This window comes from Aythya marila (genome assembly GCF_965140915.1).
Source record: "Aythya marila genome assembly, chromosome: 14".
Taxonomy (NCBI): domain Eukaryota; kingdom Metazoa; phylum Chordata; class Aves; order Anseriformes; family Anatidae; genus Aythya; species Aythya marila.
Window position 1 is genome coordinate 17549903 of NC_139055.1, and position 20036 is coordinate 17569938.

General features: G+C 44.0%; 1 protein-coding gene across 1 annotated transcript in view; it reads left to right on the plus strand.

Moving 5' to 3' along the window:
* Positions 1–20036, plus strand: part of FSTL4 (follistatin like 4) — a 206918-nt gene that overhangs the window by 16712 nt on the left and 170170 nt on the right. The window lies entirely within an intron of this gene.

The window sequence follows — 20036 nt, forward strand, 5'->3', positions numbered from 1 at the left end:
TGAGTTTACAGACTTGAAAAAGCATACTGCTGCCAGGTTTCAAAGACTGCCTCCTAACACTCACCTGACAGATCTTCGTGTAGCAACTTGTAGATGTATTTCAATGAAAAGTTGCTTTTTCAGAGTGGAATGGCATTACAGGCTTGGGCATGCAAGTCAAAGTTTGGGTGCTGGTGTGATCTAAGCTCTGACCCTGGAACATGTTAGAGAGAAAAAGGCTGAGAAGTCTTTCCATGCATCAGTGTGCTGCAAATCCACTCCAAGGCATAGCAGTGTTGAACACAAGTTGTGCAGGTGCTCTGAGCACAGGTCCTGCCCCGCAAACTTCTGCATTAGTAACTAATTGCTGCTGTGAGCAGCTCACTGATGATTCCTGGCAGCTGGGTGAGTATGGGCCATCACAGAGCTCATTCTGGTTATCATTAATTTTGATTTTGTTTAGCAGATGTTTTCCAGATCATGCAGTTGTTTGCCTCATCTGTCTCAGTATAATGTAAAGAGGTTTTAACTACCATTGTTTTATTGTGTATATAGAAAGGTCAGTTCCTCTGTCTTCTTGTCCTCTGGGCAAATAATCCCTTGGCTTTTCTGTTTTTTTTTGTTTTGTTTTGTTTTGTTTTTTTTGCTGTGAACACAGATCTCTAGACAGGAGCTTTATTGCCCAGTGAGGGTGAGACAGCAGAAGCAGGAAGACTTGAACAATTGAAACATATAGCTGTTGCAAAGGCAAAATCTGGTTAGCTTAGATTTCCAGCATGCATGAGTTTGTCTAAACTTCCATTTTTTCTAGGGAAGAAATTCCATTTTATCAGAGCTCTGTCAACGTTAAACTGAGGAGGGACCATTGGTTGTTAAAGTGGCTCTGAGATGCAAAGAACATTTCTTCCTCACAGGTGTCAAGACATTGTTCTAGCTCTGCAGTGTGTGGTTCAATTCATTATTGATGCAGATTGAGTCCAGTCTTGTGCTGGTGTAAATGGGTTTAATGAACAAAACTTCGCAAAAGATTTCTGACTTCAGAAGTTATTTGGAGCTTCATAGCTTGCTTCTGAATGAAGGTAACCAGAATTTCTAGGAATTCAAATAGCAATTTTTGAAAGTAAGTCTGAGTTTATGGGTTATGAAGGTGCTTTGAAAATGTTACTTCAGAAAATCAGGTGTTTGAAGGGCTGGAGACTACCTGGAAGTGAAGAAGGAAATGCTAACATGGTGAATACATGTTGGTCACTAAAAGCTGTGGATTCACCAAGCTGTCTGGGCACGTTCAGCAATGACTAAGGATCTCCCTCTGTGGAGTTGGTCCTCAGTAGTTCCTATGAAATAATTCAACAAAAGCCTCCTTCAGAAGCCTGATGAGTATTAAAATGTTTGCAGAGCAGGTACCACTTCAGGCAAGAAAAGAATATCAGGTGAGTAAAAATGTTTATGCACACAAAAGGATTTAAATTGTTACATGGCAAGATCTGTTTTTTTTTTTTCTTCTTCTATTTTTTTCTATAGAATGGTAACTTCTGTATGGATAATGTTTTTTTTTCCTAAAGAAACCGGAGTGGACTGGAAGAGGTTGAAGGGTGGAGAGTTTCTTTTTGGAAAGGAGGAAGAACACTGTTCCTTGTCCCTGGTGGAAGAGTTGAATTTGGAAAAAGTTGAAAAATGAAACTTAAAAATATCTAACAAACTACCACAAAAAAGAACATGTAGCAAGCATGCCCTGTTTTCTTTTATCCTGTAGTCATGGATGAGCAAGAGTAATTAAAATTTTTTGCTGAAGCAAGGGGCAATCCTGGCTTACACTCTTCAGAATTTCTTTTTTCTCTTTTGGACAAAAGGTTTGATTTTGTTAGATTGAAGTTTGTTTCTTTCAAAGGAAAAAAAGCCTGGATTGTTGAATGGTCCATGTGTAAACACTGACTCACTGTACTTATTTCCTTCAACAAATAGTCCATTTAATTGATGCTGATGGTCAGTTGTGCCTGGGCTTACAGGGCTGTGTTTATATTAGATGAAAGAAAGATGTGAAAACACTCCTAGCTGTGGATGAGCCTAGTTAAACTGGGATGCATTTGGTTTCCAGCGTCAGGACTGCAAATGCTGGAGAAATTTTGAAGCTGCTCCAAAGCCCATTACAGTCGATGAATGGTTTCCTTTGACTTCCGTGGGCGCTAGATGAACAGTAATTACATGATCTTTTAATTGCTGTGGTACAGAGGGGAGATGCCTCCCTGACTGCAGCTGGCAGCCATCTTCCACTGTGATGTATGAAGACTGATTTCTTTCTGAATTTAAGTGGCAATGGCTGCAGAGCTGTTTTGTTCCTGGGCTGCCTAGCTGGTGTTTGAATATTATCCTTTTAGACTAAAGATGCTCTGTGAACTGAAAACAAAACAAAAAAACTCATTCTGGTAGTTGATTAGAAGCTGCAACAACACTTTTCCTATATTCAGTTTAATCCCATTAAGTCAAAATTTTGCTTTCAAACATAACCCACTGCAGTTTACATCCGCATTATACTCCTGTAATGGAAAACAGAACATGTTATGAGGCACCAGATTTTGTGATGCTGGGTTTAAAAGGAAAAACAAGAAACCAGCATGTGGTAAATAAGCACAGGGTTTGAATGATATTTTTTTATTACTCTTCTAAACTCAAATCAGGGGGCAAGTTAGAGGAGGCAGACCTTTTTTCCAACTAACCATTTCTTTCTTATTCCATTTCTATCTAAATACTTTTCCATTATTTACTCCATATGTTTATACACCCACACCCCATGCAGTTCTTGCAGAGAGGATGCAGTATTGGCTTCTGTGATGTTTGTTTTCTAGATTGTTTTTGTCTCCCTTACTATCTGCTGGCACCCCAGTGAGTGTGTGTTGAGCAGATGAGCTCCCTTCACTGGAGATGAGTGGGATTTGACCTGGCTGGGCGTGTCTGGGTGTACAGCTCTCTGGTTTCAGGTGTTAGCATGCTAACTTGTGTTTTTACATCAGCTGTCCAGCATAGGGCAGTGCAGAGGTGCAAGAGAACAGGTTGGGCACGGCAAACAGGAACAGGGTGTCAGGAAATGCAGCAATTTGTGCTGACTGGGTGGACACGACATGTATTTAGTGGAAAGGAAAGAGAACAGCATGCAGCGGAGAACAGGGAGGCTAAAAGGCTTACAGCAATTCAGAAGTGCTAGACCGAGCTCTGAAGGGAAAGCCCGTGAGCATTTGGCTTGACAGCAGCAGGACTTCATTTCAAAGATGAGTGAGTTTTTTACTATGTAATGAGTATAGATGAACATATGATGCTCATCTGTTCCTGTAAATTAAGGATCACAGAATTTAAGCATGTAAAGGCCATGTACATTCATATCTATCAAATTCTACACGTGCAGCAGAAGGGGTCTCTGGTGGCAGTCCTGACTATTCCAAGCACATAAGGACTAATTCTGTGACTTCTGGAGCTGACAAATGCTCCTGCTGCTGTTGGAAGTGCAGGAATAAAAGATGCTCAGTACTAAGAATGAAGTGCAGGCAGAGTATAACTGTACGGCTAAGTGTATGGATAGTCACATTAAGTATAGAGGCAGATATTCAGCAGACACAAATGAGCAAAGCCACACAATTTAATGGACCACCAGTGCTTTTTATTAGCTGAGGATCTAGCTGAAACACTTAACTTTTAATTTGTTTTTGTTGCTCACAATCATCCATTCAACAAATTAGTGTCAAAAGTTGCTTTTTAAACCATTCAGCCAAGAAATGTTCAAGCAGATTGCTTCCACTCTGTTTGTCCATATAATCTTAAATGAGTTGCAACTCCAAATTTATTCAGACAGATGACATCAAACTACCATAAAAATACAAACTATCTGTTTAGCATTAAAAGGATAAAGCCTTTTCTTTGAAGCATTCACAAGCTCTGTATTGTGGAAGTCCTATTGTATTTTTTTTTTTGTGTGTTTATTAATGATACACGATCCTCATCATTGTAGTGAGTTTACTAATCACAATGCTGAACAAGAGAACAGAGCACGCCCAAGTTGCTGTGGTTTTACTGAAAGCTCTGGAGCTGCATCAATTAGTGGTGGAAGATCCAGCCAACAGCTTAAGAAATATTTCATTGCTTGCCACTTGACGTTGCATCTTATGCCTTAGATGAAAAAACAACTCATGGTTATAAAACAGTAATGCCCTTTAGAAATTCTATTGACTTTGTCCTTTCCTTCTGCACATTTCAAATTTCCTCCTCTCCATGGAAGATGAAAGGCTCTCAAAACTTGGCAGGAATGGCAAGTTTCTCTCCTCAGACCCTTCAGGAACACAATGAAGTGATCAGCTGTAATTACTACTGTAGTAAATCACCTATTAATTTTCTATGCCATTGTTCTTTTCCTATTGCTAGAGTCCAATAAACTTGTTTTTGTACCTTAACATCCCCTGGCAAATCAGTAACCGTGACTGTACTGCACTGCTCTTTAGAAACAGCTGTGCTTCTATGATTGTGGCTGTTGGGCAATCCAAATGATGTCCAGATTACATGACACTACACAAATGTGCGTGTTTGTATGTGTATGCTACATGCATATAAAATTGGCACATTCAGAAACATGCCAGCTTTAGCTTTAGGATGTGCTTCAGATGTTCAGAGGAAAGGCTATGTTAAAAATACCTGTTTTGTAGGATCACAAGAACAATTTCCTTGTTTATTGTGCTGATTTTTAAAATTACTCTTTGCTTAAAGCAAAGATTCATGTCTTCATCCATCTGTTCTTTTAATTTTCATAGAAATTTTTATATGCCCTGAAAAATCGAGAGAATGTTTCCAATGAATGGAAATCTGACTGGATATGGATATTTAGGTCAGCGTATTAATGTTAAGCTCCTGTTTTTCTAAGCTTAAACTGCAGTCCCTCAGCATTTTTGTACATTTTGTAACATTGAATCCCACCTGATCATTCTTCACATACATGATACCTACTTTTGCAGCGTCGGCAGGGGAATAGGTAGAAATGAGGGTAAAAATCTTTCCAAGAAACTGCTCAAAACATTCTTCAGCTTGTATTTTATTGCAGAGACAGGCTAATTCAAATTAGGGGTGGAGAGTGGGCAAAGTTGTTCACTCCCACATATCAGCAATGGCGTTTAATTATAATTAGATATATTTTGTGATTCTAGGTGACAGAAGTTAACAGAGGGAGTAAAACCATGCAGATAGGGAAGAACCCACGATAATCAACTCATTTGTTGATGTGTTAGGTGCAGTAAATTAAACAGTAATAGAGATGCTCCTCGGCAGTCTCACCGTGCAGTTGGTACTGTGCACACACATGGAGCTCTGGACAAGGATGTGTGGCTGCCAACACGAGTGGGGAATTGCAGTTCAACCAGGGAGCTCGAGTTGTCTCAATGAAGCAGTGCTGATCCTGCTGGTCATCTTTTGCTCCCAAATTACTGTTTTTTCATTCATGTGGATTACTTCTGAAAATGTGAGTGCAGCTATGGTTTAGCCTAACGTTGCCAGTAAACGTAGGAAGCCCATTGCATACCCAACTGTCTTACTGCTGGAAGCAGAAGAGCTTTGCAGGCTTAAAGCTGTTGTAAATTGGTACATCAGTTTCTATTTTTAAGTACTTTAGGGCAGAAGGAATAAATTCTGCTCATAGCAGAGTGGGCATGAATGTTGGGGAAGTAAATATAGTATTTGGCTTTGTTAGAGCTGCAGATTGATGCTCCCAAAGGAGCTGCAGCAAAAGCTTGAGCAGCAGGAAACCAGGCAGCTGTTACCAGTAGCACAGGAGAAGGAGCTTGTAGGCAAGCTTAGGGTAGTGGCCAGGCTTCACCTCCTTGGATGGGGAGAAGCAGAAAATGGAGTTAAGCCAGAAAACTAACTTTGTGAGAATTTAGAGGGAGATGCAGGAAAACATACATATATGTGCTCCATACTGCTGTTCTTCATAATCCCCTTATAGAGTTTTGAAGCTGGATGTGCCTGAAGGCATCTGTTTTTTCATCTGAATGTAGAATGAACAGTGCTGGTTTGGCAGCAGGATGAGCCTGTTGTGCTGGTGGCCACTGTGCTGCCCATTGCAGCCCTGCTCATCCCTGTCACACCACTGAAGCCATCCTAGTCCCTAATGTGGGGAACAGCTGGGGTATCAGTCAAGTTTGATCTCTTTTCATGCAGAGGAAATTTACTAGAAAAAGGAGGAGAAAAAGATGCAGATCAACCAGGCTTCTCGGAACAGTTAACATCAAAGCAGAATTTACTTGAACAAACTTCTAGCTTCAGGCTACACAAGAATTTTAAGTCAAAAGCATGCAAAAAAGATACCTCCATGCTCAGGAAGCAGCAGGAAACACAACGTGAATTGATGAGCAGGAGGCATTTGCCTTCCAGGTTGGATGCTATTTAGAAACCTCACAAGAAAAATGAGCATATTTCCTGGGGCTAAAAGGAGGGTGGTCTTTTTTTTTTTTTTTTCTCCCTTGGAAAATGCCAAGTGCCACTCCTTTTGGGACCCTTCTGCAGAGTCTGCCCAGTGCCCCCAGCACAGCGTGTAGGGGCACCGCATGCGCTCCCCAGCAGAAGAGCTGTCTGGACACGTTGTGGGGCTGTGCTGGTGGTGTTGCTTGCTCCTTCTGAACTGAGATGGATTGGCCTCCTGGTCACCTTCAACCCTCAATTTAGATGAAGACTTAATAGATTAGTTTTATTTCATGGGTCTCTCTCCCTCATTTTTTTTCATCTGATAATCTCTGTGCTCCACAGCCTCTAAATTGCCTGTCTTTCCCCAAGAGATAACTAACTAAGCATTTTTCAGTCCCCTAGCATTCCTTGATTCCACTAGCCTCTCCGTTTCTTCCAGTTATACTAATCACTCCTTTAGAAGATACCAGTATTAATTACACACCTTGTCTTGGCTGCATCTTCCCCCCTCTGGAAGCACTTTTCTTCTCAACCTGACCTACAGAGCATGGCGGGCTTACACTGGTCTTTTAAGATGACTTGACCTTAAGAGAGGGATAGATTTTCAGACAAACAGTCTGTGTTGACTTAAACATCTTTAGCAGCAGCCAGGTTGAAATTCAAAGTGAGATTTTTCCATGTACGTTGGCTGTTGTTCTGGGTGGTGTGTTGCTATTCATGTGAGAAATAAATATTTCACGTAATTATGCTAAAATTGTGGAATTGTACGGGTTGTGAATGACCTTCAAGACCAAGTGTAACCATCAAAATGACCTCCTGAGTTCTGTCATTAAACCATGCCCTGTAGGGCTGTGCTACGTGTCTCAGATACCCTGTGCTTAGCCTTGTACAGTGTCAGCGTTTGGACTCGTACCATTGATTTTTGCCTATCTAGGACCCTCAGCAGCACTTTCCTCACATGGCTCAAGAGTCCTGCCTAGCTTGGTATCATCCACAAACTGATTGTGGGTGCACTTGATCCCCTCATCCAGCTTGCTGATGGAAATGTGAAACAAAACAGGCCCCATCCTGAGCCCCGAGGAGTGCTGCTCGAGGCCAGCTGGCCCCAGGCCTGGTCACTGGGATTATTTGGGCCCTGCCAGCCAGTTCTTCACCCTGTGACCTGAGCACCTGGCTAAAGCTGTGTTTCTCCAGGAAAATACTGCAGAAACAACACCAAATTCCTTACTAAAATCTAGGCCACTGACATCCACAGCATCTCCCTCACATACTAAGTGGGTCACCTTGTCACAGAAGGTGATCACATCAGTCAGGCGGGGCCTGCCCTTCATGGGCCGATGCTGGCTGCATCTTATCACCCACTTGTCCTCTGTGTGCTGACAGTAAAAAAGATCTGCTCTGTAACCTCCTCGGGTACCGAGGTCAGAACGACAGGCCTGTAATTCCCCGGATCCTCCTTCCTGCCCTTGTTGTGGATGGGAGTCATGTTGGCTGACCCCCAGACAGCTGGGGCCTCCCCGGCTGCCCAGATCTGCTGGTGAATTATTGGAAGTCAGATGCTGTTCATACACAGAGTATTGCAGGGAATGGAAGTCTCTCCCCATAATGAGAGGGTGTACACTGCTTGCACACAACACTAAAAGGTGCAAATTTATTGGAAACCTTCATATTCCAGAGAAGCAGTTAAAAAAAGCTCTATTGTAAGGGTTAAATAAAAACCGGCAGCAGATGTTTCTGATAAAGGCAGTAGAGTGTAGTATGTAAATACTCTTCAACAAGTCAGCTTCTCCAGCATGTCTCAGAAATTAACAAAATAAGCATCTCTGCAGACTTCCAGCCAGAAAGCCCAAAGTCCAGCATCGCTTATGAGCTTAATCAGGTTTTTGAGTCACGATTTTAAATGCGCTGCTGGGCTGCTTAATGTGTAAGGACATGGTATGTTTTCAATTACAGACTGACTAGGTTTCAATATGCCATTTCTTCCCGAACTGAGCTTTTACCATAAGACAGAACAATTAAGTTAATACTTTTAGTGCTTTAACTTACTGCCCAAGTATGAGATAAACTAAGACACAAATTGCCCTCTTCACGCTCTCTTAGTTCAGGCACTTGTAGCCAGGTGCCTGTGGCCTTCACCTGTGATGGGTGTTGAGCATCAGCCTGGGTGGTGCGAGCTGGAGCAGTGGGGTTTTCAGCAGGGAAGGTGCTGCTACTGCCCTCGTATTTTCTCCTGGGGCTGCTTAACTTTGTCAGGGCACCAACAAATCGTCACCAAAGCCCACGGGTGGAGAATGACTTGTGCCGGGGGGTTGGTGCCATAGCCAAGACCCTGGGTGCTTCTGTAGCAAACACAGTGTTTAAATAAGTGGCTTTTGAGAGGGTTCTGCTGCAAGTGGTAAAAGTTCCTTTCAGACATTACATTTCTAAGCAAGACTTCAGCTCGGTGATTAGTGTCAGTATATTTTTAATAGGAAGTTATGAGTCTGTAAAATGGTCCGGTTGTTCTCGGTGTTTGGGAGAGAAAAATCTAGTGTGTGTAAGGTAATGCAATTACTTTTCTGAAGGGTTTTTATTATGCACCTAACAGCACATTTACTGTACTTGGTAGACCAAAATAGAACCAGAATAGAATGAATAAGCCATTTTGATCCGTTGGGTAAATAAAACAGTTAAAGCATTTGTAAATATGTATTTAGTCAGCAGAGCTGATTGGCGATTCTGAAAGTGCTCCAGTCTGAGATAAGTAATCCAAGTTTAATAGCCTTCCATAAATATTTCCTTGTTTGTCACGAGGCAGTAGTTATTTATCCATGCCATGCTGCTTGTTTATTGTTTGATGAGATCTTCAGGAGAATATTAGAGCAGTTCATTGTTTTGCATATAGCTGTAAGGCAGCATAACCATTGCTAGTTGCTTTGCTTGTGGGATGGGGTAGAAGGGACAGGCACCATGTGCATTTAGCACGAGTGTGGTTCTCATATCTTGTCCTCCTCTCCTTCTCCTTTCCAAGTGGTATGTCTTATTGTCACTGCCTATCGTTCAGTTTTGTGAGGTTAAAATGTGCCTTTCTTCTGCTGAACTTCTACCTTCTGTGTGCAAAAGTGTCCCCAAAGATGTGCCATTCGTCAGGGCTGAATCCCTGCCCAGCTGCAATTTCTAATCAAATATAAAACCATTTGGCACTTACTGTGGAATTCATCAAGTTCCATATTTTACCAGAATGAAATTAATATGTGTGAAAAGTGATGCTGGACCTATAGGGCCTATGAATTTCAAAGCCTCTTCCTTCAAAAGGGTAAATTGGAGCCTGGCTTTTAAGTTTGTTCAGCACATTGGCCCAGCTCTGCTGGGTTGTCAGTAAACGACCGTTCCTGGGGTTTGTTGTGTGAAATAGTTGGTAGGAAGGCCATAGATGATATCCACCTTTATATAATAGCATAAAGTTACGCTCTTGCTTGGAAAATAAAAAGTACAAGGGAAAAAAGTGTCATGCTTTCCATCTGCAGAATTGGAAGTCTTTACAAATGTCACTTCTTACAAGATTTCAATTTAGCTTCTCATTGCAACTACAAAGCAGGTGACAATAGTATGCAATGACCCTTCATCTATTTGTTTTGCTTCTGCCATTGAAATTCTTTGATGTGAACTGCCTATAACGTTTGTTCTTTGCTTGTCATATTTGAATGTTTTAAACAACAATTTTTTTTTTCTCAGAATTACTTGTCAGATTTTTTTTTTTACTATTCTAAGTTTTCTGTTTTTTTTTTTTTGTTTGTTTTTTTCTTTAGTATTCGTTCTTCTTCCCCCCTATTTACTCTCCTAAAATTGTTAGTTTTTCTTAAATTCTATAAAAGTCCTGTTTAGTTTCAACTCTTCCTTATTGCCCATTAAGTACATAAGTTCATCAAGCACATTTAGCAGAATCAACATCATGGCAAACTTTACTCCCTGGGATAAAAGTCAGCGAAGCCAGAAATTGGAAGCAGCCCTGTGCAGCCTCTCAGCTGTTACCAGCACGTCTGACTCTGTTGGTACCCGTGTCAGTGAGGGATGATCCATTGCCAGAGACGTTTGTACGGAGAAACAAGGGTTTGTGAACACGGAAGCTTGCTGCAAGGAGAAGAGAGGTGCTGCTGGGTTTGAGGTGGGCGTTTCTGCACCCTGGGCTGGGGAGGATGCTGATGAGATGTACCCAGCATGCAGGAGTCAGGATTTGGGCAGCGTCTCTACAGTGAGGGAAGTTTTCAGCAATAAAATGTCTGTGTGACACATAGAAAACCCTCATGAATGCAGTGTATTATCCTAGCTATACAATAATGCTTCAAACAGTGAACCTCAGCAGCAGCAGCCGATAATTGGGCTAAATTCTGGATGAGCCCATGGATGGGGCTGTGCAGTGGGAGAGCTCACTGCCTCTCTGCTCCACTGAATGCTGATAAGGCTGGCTGGAAAAGTGTGCTGGGTTCTCGAGGCTGGGAGCTCGAGTAGTGCACAGCATCCAGGATCATGGAAAAGTGTGGGAGAAGGCTTGTTATAAAAACAAAGCTGTTTCTGCTGCTGTGGCAGGGTAAGCTGCCCATCCTGGGCTGCAAGAAGTTGAATGGATGTAGAGCTGTGGCGGCTTACTGTGGTCTGTTAGTCTGAAACCAGTGAGGAGCAGCTCCTCGCTGTGAGTCCCAGCATGGGGCATAAGTCCAAGCACATACAGGTACAGTAAATTATCCCTGAAGCCCTGAGTGCTCTCAGTACAAAGCAGCATCTTAATTAGAGGAAAATCTCACATGAAGGTAGCAGTGAAGGGGCAGAGACAACAGAAAGTCCTCTCTTTTCCTTTTGGAAATATCATAAATGCCTCCCACAAAGCTTGGAGGTTTGCATTTGGATGACATCTTGAAATGTATTCACACAGGTCAGCTGGATTAGAGGCATTGCTAAGTGATCGTTTCATTAAGTCCCAGAGTTTGTAATTGCCACTGGGACATCCTAATGCATCTCTGGGAAGTGTGGAAGTGCTGGGGAAGTAACCGGGCTTTGAGCGAACTTCAAAAAGATTTCTCTTTCAACGTGAGACAATGCCGAAAATGACTCTTCGCCACCTTTTAGTGTTCACACAACATAAATAGCATCATCAGAGCAAACCCTTGCTGATCTGTGTCTCAGGATTGTGATTCAGCCTTCAAAGGAAGATTGTTCGTTCATCAGGGCCTGTTTATTTATCACAGCTGCATTGCATCTGATTAGACAACCCCATCGTCTTCCAGGTGTCTTTACCTGAGCACCTCCAGTATTTTAAAACAGAAGTAATAATCACAGCCCTCTGTCTCTTCTCTCACCCCGCTCCCTTTCCAGCAGGTAGGAGCTGTGTGATTATTTCACGAGGTGATGTTTGCTCACTGGAGGCTGAGAATCTGGCCTCGTCGTGAGAACAGCTCTGCTTGCTGCCCCTGCCCTGCTGCCTGAGCAGCGCCTTTTGCTGGGGTTTTGGTTTTCTGTTTATTTGGAAAACCTGACGCGTTGTTTTCAGCTGTATGTATGGCAATTAGCAGAATGAATGACATAGCAAACACACTTTATTGTATTCATTTAACAACAGGAACCCGATGAAAAGCAATAAAAGTACCCAACTCGTTTTCCTTTGTATGTAATACTGTCTCAGCACTCGGGCAGCACCCTCCCCTTTTCAGAGTTCTCATTTTACGTGCGTGGTTTTGCAGCAATAAGTTCCAGACCTTCCTTAAACCAAGCCTATCGCTCATTGTTTCAGCGTGTTCCCATGGGACAGCAGGACTTCTGTCAAAGCAGCAGTGGTGTTGCTTTTGGGAAGCTGACTCGGAACAGGAGAGGATGGAGGGGAGCGGGGCCGTGCATGTCCCCATCGCTGCTGCCGATTTGTAAAATTTGCTAATTTGTAAAGCCACCCCCTAGCTGTAGCTAAATTCCTTATAAGCAAGAATAAGATGGAATTAATAGAACTAATAGCTTTTAAAGCTGGGACCCGTGCTGACAAATACAACAAAGTCCAACTTTTTAATTAATTTCCAGTGAGAAAGGATGAGTTTGGATTCTGTTTCTTTACAAAGATGAAGCTCAACATCGTTTATATCTGTAGCAAAGCAAATTCCTCATCAGTTGTTGCTACAAATGCTGCTGTAAAGGTAACTGAGTTATTTTCCATAAATATTGCCTGTGCTAGTATTTTTTTAATTACTCATCACCTATGCTAGTATTCTTTTTTAGTTCCTGGAAAGATTCCTGGTGCCACCGATGGCACCGTCATTTTCCCTTAAGGCATCCTATATGGCAGAAGGATCTCAGGTTTCCATGGATGTACCGAGGAGCTACTGGGAAAGCTCTCTAAAAGCAAAAGGTTGAGTTTCTTTTAATAGGATTCAGTTAGTCCTTGGGGAGGACACACAAATTTTCCTTTTAAAATTAAGATAGAAATCTTTGTTCTCTCTGCCCATTATTTATCGGGTAGTAGGATATGAAAGCCAAGGCTTGTAGGGAGAAGAAATATCTTTTGTTAGGCCAACCGAGATAGGAGGAAGCCGGGGAAATGGTTGAGCACGGGAGCAGTTTGTCAGGTCTAGAACGTTAATGGCAATCGTCAGATAGCAGATTCCAGCTCTTTATTCTTGAACAGAACTTGCTGATTTAAAGTTGCTGTAAACACAGTCTGCTTTCTTTCCTCGCTATCAGAATCTAATTATGTGTGTTTGCCAGCTATTATGATAAAAATGACTTTCAAGTCTCCCTTCCTTATCTTCCTTGTCTGTTATTTTTAATCTTTCCTTTTTGGGTGAAAAAAAAAAAAAAAAAAGAAGACAGTTTTGATGAGGAGTGTTTAACTTAAGGACTTCAGAAAATACTCAGATCTGGCAGCCAAGGCTTTGGGGGAGCACTGTCATGGTGGGACGTCACCAGAACTGAGACCGCAGCAGATTTCTACTTGGCGCTTTATTTCCCTTATGCTTTAGCATTTAGGTGTGATATTTTGGATTTTCTTTCTGCTGGCGGTGTGGGGACCAGTGGCTGTCTGCTAGGGTTGAGTGGCAAGATCCCGCTGTCTTCTAGGGCATGCGGCTGGGGTCCTGTCTGTGGGTGAGGAGCGTGGATGCTGGCAGGGGGCTGCAGCTGGGTGACCGGGCTGTAGCACGGGGTCTGCGTCAGCAGACTGGGATAATATTCCTCCTGGAGCTGGCTCCTATCTGAGAGGCTGTCAGAAATGAAAATTCAGGGAGCAGATCCTCAGGCAGCGATGCATTTGGCCGCGGGTGATGCCACGTTTGTGGATGCAGCTCCGTGCCTACAGGCGCAGGGCGTGCGGCCAGGCTGGGCAGCGCTGCCAGCTGGCAGCAGGGTGGTAGCCACAATTCTCTGCCTGCACCTCCTCCCGGGACCTCACTCAGGATTTAATCAGAATTAATTCTGGTAGAAGAAGTTAAAAAGTAATAATCACTTCTTCAGCCATGTTCTTAGGTATTTTTTTCCCTTAAGATTTTCTTCTGCATCTGCTGATAGGAAAAAGCGTGTAAAAGCATGACTCACTGCAATGCTAACATCACCAGAGCTGAGACAATTTTCAAGATAAAATCTACTGAAAGCTAATTATCATAATATTTAACTTCATAATGCTAGCACAAATGTCAGTCCCGTGTAAGCCCGTCGTGCCTGTCCCTACAGAGCAGTGGGGAATCCTTCAGGTCCCGGTTAGGGTTCAGCCTGAGCGCGCCGCAGCTCGTCGCTGCCTGCTGGGGGCTGGGGCACTCTGTCAGCCTTCCCCATCCAGCCCAAATGGCTCTGATGAGCTCCAAGTAATTAAAACAGCATGCGTATATTAGAGAAGAAAAAAAGGCAAGACACTGAAGTAGCAGATTACCCTCCAAAACTGCAGTGTAGCTTTTTGTGTTTTTCTTGTAATTGTCGCTTCTTCTGTGATTTTTTTTCCCCGGTGTTTGCATTTTGTTTTTAAGATTAAGAGCCCAGAAAAGTGGTTGGTGCTCTGAAGGATGTGAGCTGTGCCCCTGTCCCTGGCACTCTATGTCCATCGGTGTCGTGGTGGCTTTTGCAGAAGCAAGCCAAAGTGCCATGGATTTGACTCTTGGTGCCTGAGAGACTTCATCTGTTCTGGTGCTTCCAGGAGCAGAGCAAAGCAGAGATTTATGAGGGTGGCTAAAAATACTCCTATTGATTCCTGGAGCTATATTAGCCTGAGTGATTCGGTACGCTATACTTTCTCTGTGTGCAAACCTCATTTGGTTGCTATTTTGTGCCTTTGTCATGATTTCAGGGAGGCAAATTTAAAGGGAAAGTAATATCCATTGATCTGATACAAGTTGTAAGTGGGAATCCAGGCACCGCTTTGGAGATGCTGGTGCCTCCATTACACATAACTCCGACTCTTTGTCCCATATTAGCAGGATGTGGATTTACTGGATTTGTGTTATTTATTTGGTCAGTAAGTTGCATCATCAGGTCAGGCTGTAACCAATAACTAAACCCTACCCTTGGTCTTCAGGTTGGAGACCCCGAGATGCATCTCGGCTGTTCAGAGCCTCATAACTCTAGCTGAAGTCTCTGGGATTCAAAAATAATTCAACTCCTATTTACACAATTTTGAAAATAACAGGAATTAGCAGGAATTTCTCGTATCTTTATTTTGACTGCGTATATGTTCTTGGATGGCTTTCAGAGTTTCATGTTGAGTTTATTTTGAACGTGGCCTTTTTATCCTAAAAGCCACTGTATTATCTTTATCACAGCACGTAACCTTTCTCATGTGCGAAGTGGGGATAACACGCAGTAAACTTAGAAACATTGCGTGGGGTGGGGAAAGTATTTTGGTACCTTTAAAATAAAGCTGTTAGAGAAACTGTGTGCGTGTGTGCCAGCAATATACCCTGCGCTGGCAGGCGACAGCTTTCTGACTAAGTTCAGGAGATGACACTGAGTCAGTGACAGATCACAGCGAGCTGCTAAAAATACTCACAGGTTGGGGACCTGGGCTCAGGGCACTGGGCAAGGGCAGCTGCCTGCCGTGCTCCTCTGTCCCTCACCCAGCAGAGCTCCTCTCCTGGTGTGGTTCCTCCTTTCTCAGACTGAAGCCCGCCCAATGCCATCCGATATTCAATGTTAATCATATGGAGACATCAGGTTTTTTGGGGAACCTAGTGAAAATCAAAACCGAAGCTGTTTATTTCTGGCCTTGTGTTGTCTGTCCTGGCACACGTCAGTGATGCTGGAGGAGCTTGGGTCTGACCCAGGCTGCTGCTCAGGCTGCCCTTGGCTGTGCTTTGCTTCCTACAGATCCCAGCCCTTCAAAAGTGCTGGTCCTGCTGGGCTGACGCTGCAATACTGCATCACGTGCAGGCGGGCAGAGAAGGCCATTCTTCAAGTCTTTTTAGAAAGAGCTTTCAGGCTTTCTTGTAAATTTATTGGCTAAGGGCAAGTTGAATTGGAGCCCTTTTGAAAGAGGAGGAGCAGCAGAATGAGAAGGCTGCCAGAGAGCCTGCATGATGCTGGGAAGGAAACGCTGACAGGAGACACGGGAGGGTCAGGAAGATGTAAGTCCTGTCCTGTGGCAATTAATGTGAGAGACAGGGTTGTTTCAAAATAAAATAAAAAGAAGAAAAGACCCAGATACTTCAGAGGAAAAAGCCCTGGGTCTCATCTGTCGTACTGATCTAAATCTTGCTTGAATTGTTCATTCATGGAGGTGAGGCTGTGGCTGTAGGATGCCGGAACCTAAGAGCTGGATATGCTTTCTAGAAAAGTTATTTACTGGCGCTTATTGGTGCTTTCCACTCTTTCTCCTCCGTGTGCTTTTGGAGCAGGTGGTTTTCCTGTTGAAGAACTCTGAATATGGTTAGAGTAAAGCTCGACATCCTCAGGTGCGCTCATCAAAGCAAATATAAAGGGAAGGCTGAGGTGTTTTAGCATCAGCACCCCACAGCGGGTGCTGGTGTCCATTTAAAGCTGAAAGACAGCAGCGTGCTCCTGTCCTCGGGGTGCTGCCACTCTCACTTCAGCACGGGAAAGTTTGTTGTCCTGACCCAAAGTCCCCCGGGAAGCGTGTCCCCCTTTCAATCCCCTGCAGCATCGCCGTGTGCCGGAGCCGCCTGTTCTCCCCAGCCCGTTGCACTGGCTGCTGTGGCACTGGTAAGAGTTGTGTGCCTGGCTGGGTTTGCAAATTTGGCCTTTAGCTGCTTGCTCTCCCGTTCTGCTGACGGCCGGAGAGATCATGCAGAACGTACAGCGGGACGTGGTGGTGTGCCATGAATAATTATGGAGCGCCTGGTTTGGTCTACTGCTTGAGCCAGGTTTGAGAGGCTGCCTTCATGGGGATGGTGCTACGGAGCCTCTGCTGCATCAGGGGTGATTTTAAAGACAGAAGTGATGAAATTCAGCATCTCAGTGCCTTTGAGGACCAGCACCTATACCCTATTGTGCTGGATCTCTTTGCACCCATCCAGTGGCACTCCCCACGTGTAACGCGTAGCACCAAACGTGCTGGAGGTGTCTTCGGAGGAGAACTCCGCTGTCAGAATCAGACCGACTGTTCTGTTTAGCTGAGCGAAATTATTTCTGATGGATGTTTCTGTGGTGTGGACCAGCCTCGGATGACTTTCCTCTGTGCCTCGCCGCGATGCACCGCGCTGCGAAATGGCTTCTTTCAGCTCTCTCTGGGGAAGGCTGTGCTGTACGCTGAGCGGGAGATGAGATCGCAAGGTCTGCACTTATCTTCCCTGAAATGTTTTTTACTGTTTTTTAACAGCCCAAAGTAACTGTTACCCTGATATTCTGTAGCGACTTTTTTTAAAGATAGGGAGATTTCGTGAATACCATAGCACCGAGGCAATACTCTACAGCTGATATCTGCAAAATCTCGTCGGTTTTGTATTTCATTTCAGTTGATCCTTCTCATCACTGAAGGTTTTGGTTTAGGCTGAGAGAAGAGATGTGTGTACCTGTAATACCGAGCCAGGAAGGAAGAATGTGTGTATGTGAGCTGCTGGCTGCCCACCTGTAGGAGCTGGGACAAAACTGAAGCCTTTATGGATTTGTCCATGGTCACGGTGAACACGGGAAAGGGCATGGAGAAGCACGGGCATGAGTAGATCATGAGCACAGCTCCTTGTCTAGAGCTTGCGAAGATTTTGCCTCATATAACTCATCCTGCTCTGTCCTTCCTATCTCTCCCTCAGCTTTGCAAAATGTATTTCACGTACACAGTGTCTCTCTGCTTGAACCAGTTATCTGGCTCTCAACAGCTACTTACTCTTTCAAAGTACTCCATTACTGCTAGGATTTGATTTTTATATACACACAATCATTTTGCTATTGTGCTGGTTGTGTGTGGCTGCAGAGGCAAGAGCACCTTACCTCTGCCTGCCCGTGCGCCCCTTCTCTCGTGGCAGTATCAATATTTCTGTACCTGGTGGTAAAATTAATTAAATTGTTCTCTATTTATGAACTACTTTATTGCTTTAATTATTTATCGCTTCTGCAGCTAATTTGATTCAGGCAATATTTAGTTCTGTTTCAGTAACTTTTCATTTTGAAAACAAACTGCTGGTTCGAATTCATTGGCATTAACAGCCTGTTATTGATTAGTTTGGCCTCACGCTGTGTGATGAGGAACGAGTGGCTGTATGCCATGCGGAGCCTCGAGACCTCAGTGTTAGCAGCAAGTTAAGCCATAGCTTTCTGGGAATGGTTGGGATACTTTGGGAAGTGTATGAAGACTCGCTGATGCTTAAGGATGGTCAAACCCCCTCAAAAATTTCTGTGACTCGAGCTCGTCTTTATAGGGAGGAATAAAGTAAGGGATGCAGTAGTAAAAAATCGCAGTACCTCCTCCCACTTCTGTACATCAGTCACGGCAATGAGATGTTTGCTGCAGAGGTTTTTTCATGGTCGATAGTAACATCTGTAGTGGTGAATGCAGCCCTGCCAGGCTGTGTCTCTTAAGCTCTGCTCTCCATTTTGAAGAGCTTAATTTCAAACCCATTAAAACCAAAGGGAGGTTTCCTCTTTCACTTGTACTCATTTCATGCCGTATCTCCAGTAATGACTCGTGAGCCTTTCTCTGTATCGTTATATTCTGCTGACTCGTTATGATTGAAAAGCCTCAGGAACTCTGTCCTCATATCCAGGAGGTTAAATACCTTCTCTTCTAGCGTCTCTGGTTACCTGCGAGAAAGGCTCAAGGGCTACACTTGAAAGCAGAAAATGAAGGTCTTGTTTGTAAATTAGTTCAAGGGCAGTTTGAAGAGTGTTTCTGGAGGGACAGGAGCTTTTCTCTTCATACCAAAGGGGTATGGCTTGCATTTAGCACTTCTGCCATAAACATAACTCTGGTTTTGGTGAGCTGTGCCCAAAGGCCGAGGAAATGGGCCTGTACCCAGGGGGCTGCACAGACCACCAGGGACACGGGCCCTGGCGGTGTCTGACTAAGCAGTGGGTGCTGGGAGAGCGCTGGTGGGCACTGGGAGAGCACTGGTGGGTGCTGGGAGAGCACTGGTACCGATGGGGCTTGGGGCAGGTACACAGCGTGCGGCTCGTGGGCAGCGTGTGGGCCGCAGGGCCTTGTTGTAGAGCCCCTGCTGCCAGGTCTTCGAGCCTCTCAGGTCGCCAGGGGATAACAAAAATTCCACCCTTGAGCTCCTGTGTGGAAAAGCGAAGGGCTGGGGGAGCTTTGCCTGTAACCCCCTCTTTCTCTGGATGAGCATCCTCCGTGCACTCCATCCTATGGCGTGGTGCTCTCAGCACAAGCAGCCCTACAGAGCAGCTGCCGTGGCTCCAGCCAGAGGGAGCTGCAGCAAGCCTGGAGCGCTTGCGTTGAATCTCCAGGGATGAAGGGGCTTTATTAAAAATATAAGATCATTATCGCTAATCTTGAAAGTGGACCGGTGCATTTAACATATATAATTATAAACTTTCAAACAAGATGATTTCATCTGGCGGAGCATCTGGGAATTGTTTTTTCATTATTGCATTTCAAAGAGTGAAAAACCTTCCCGTTCTCTCGGAGGATTTTATGGGATTACTTACTGCTGTTTGCTGTTATGTATTCCTGCGAATGTTTGCATAATTATGCTCGTCTCTAATTCATTCTGCTTCCTTTTGGGGGCAGATTGCACTGTGTTCCCTGGCGCTGTGCTGGGATGGTCCCTTTCAAATGGCAAGGAAAATGGGAACAGGCTTTTCCCGTGGTCAGTCTGAAAAATGCCCTGGCAGCGTGTGCAGGAGCATATTGGTGCCCAGGGTATTTGCTAGCACAATCCATTTGTGAATAACCAGACTGAGAAAATCACCCAATAAAATGATTTGCATGAATATTTCCAGCATGAAATGCAATAGTAAACACACACTGCCCTATTTTCATCTAAAATTGTCTAAATTCCCTTCAAAGCCCCTGACAGGAGGTCATGCTGTCCAGCAGCAGCTCTGACTGCTCGTTCACAGGGATGAGGTGAAAAAAGAGCTCTCCGGTCCTGCTGACTGAAATATTTTGCTTCGTGAAGGATGTGCTTTCTCAGTACGGCTTGTAAGATGAATGGAACAGTCAAAAGTTGCTATCAGAGTGTGTTTTTACCTGATAAGAACAGTTTTGGGTTTTCAAA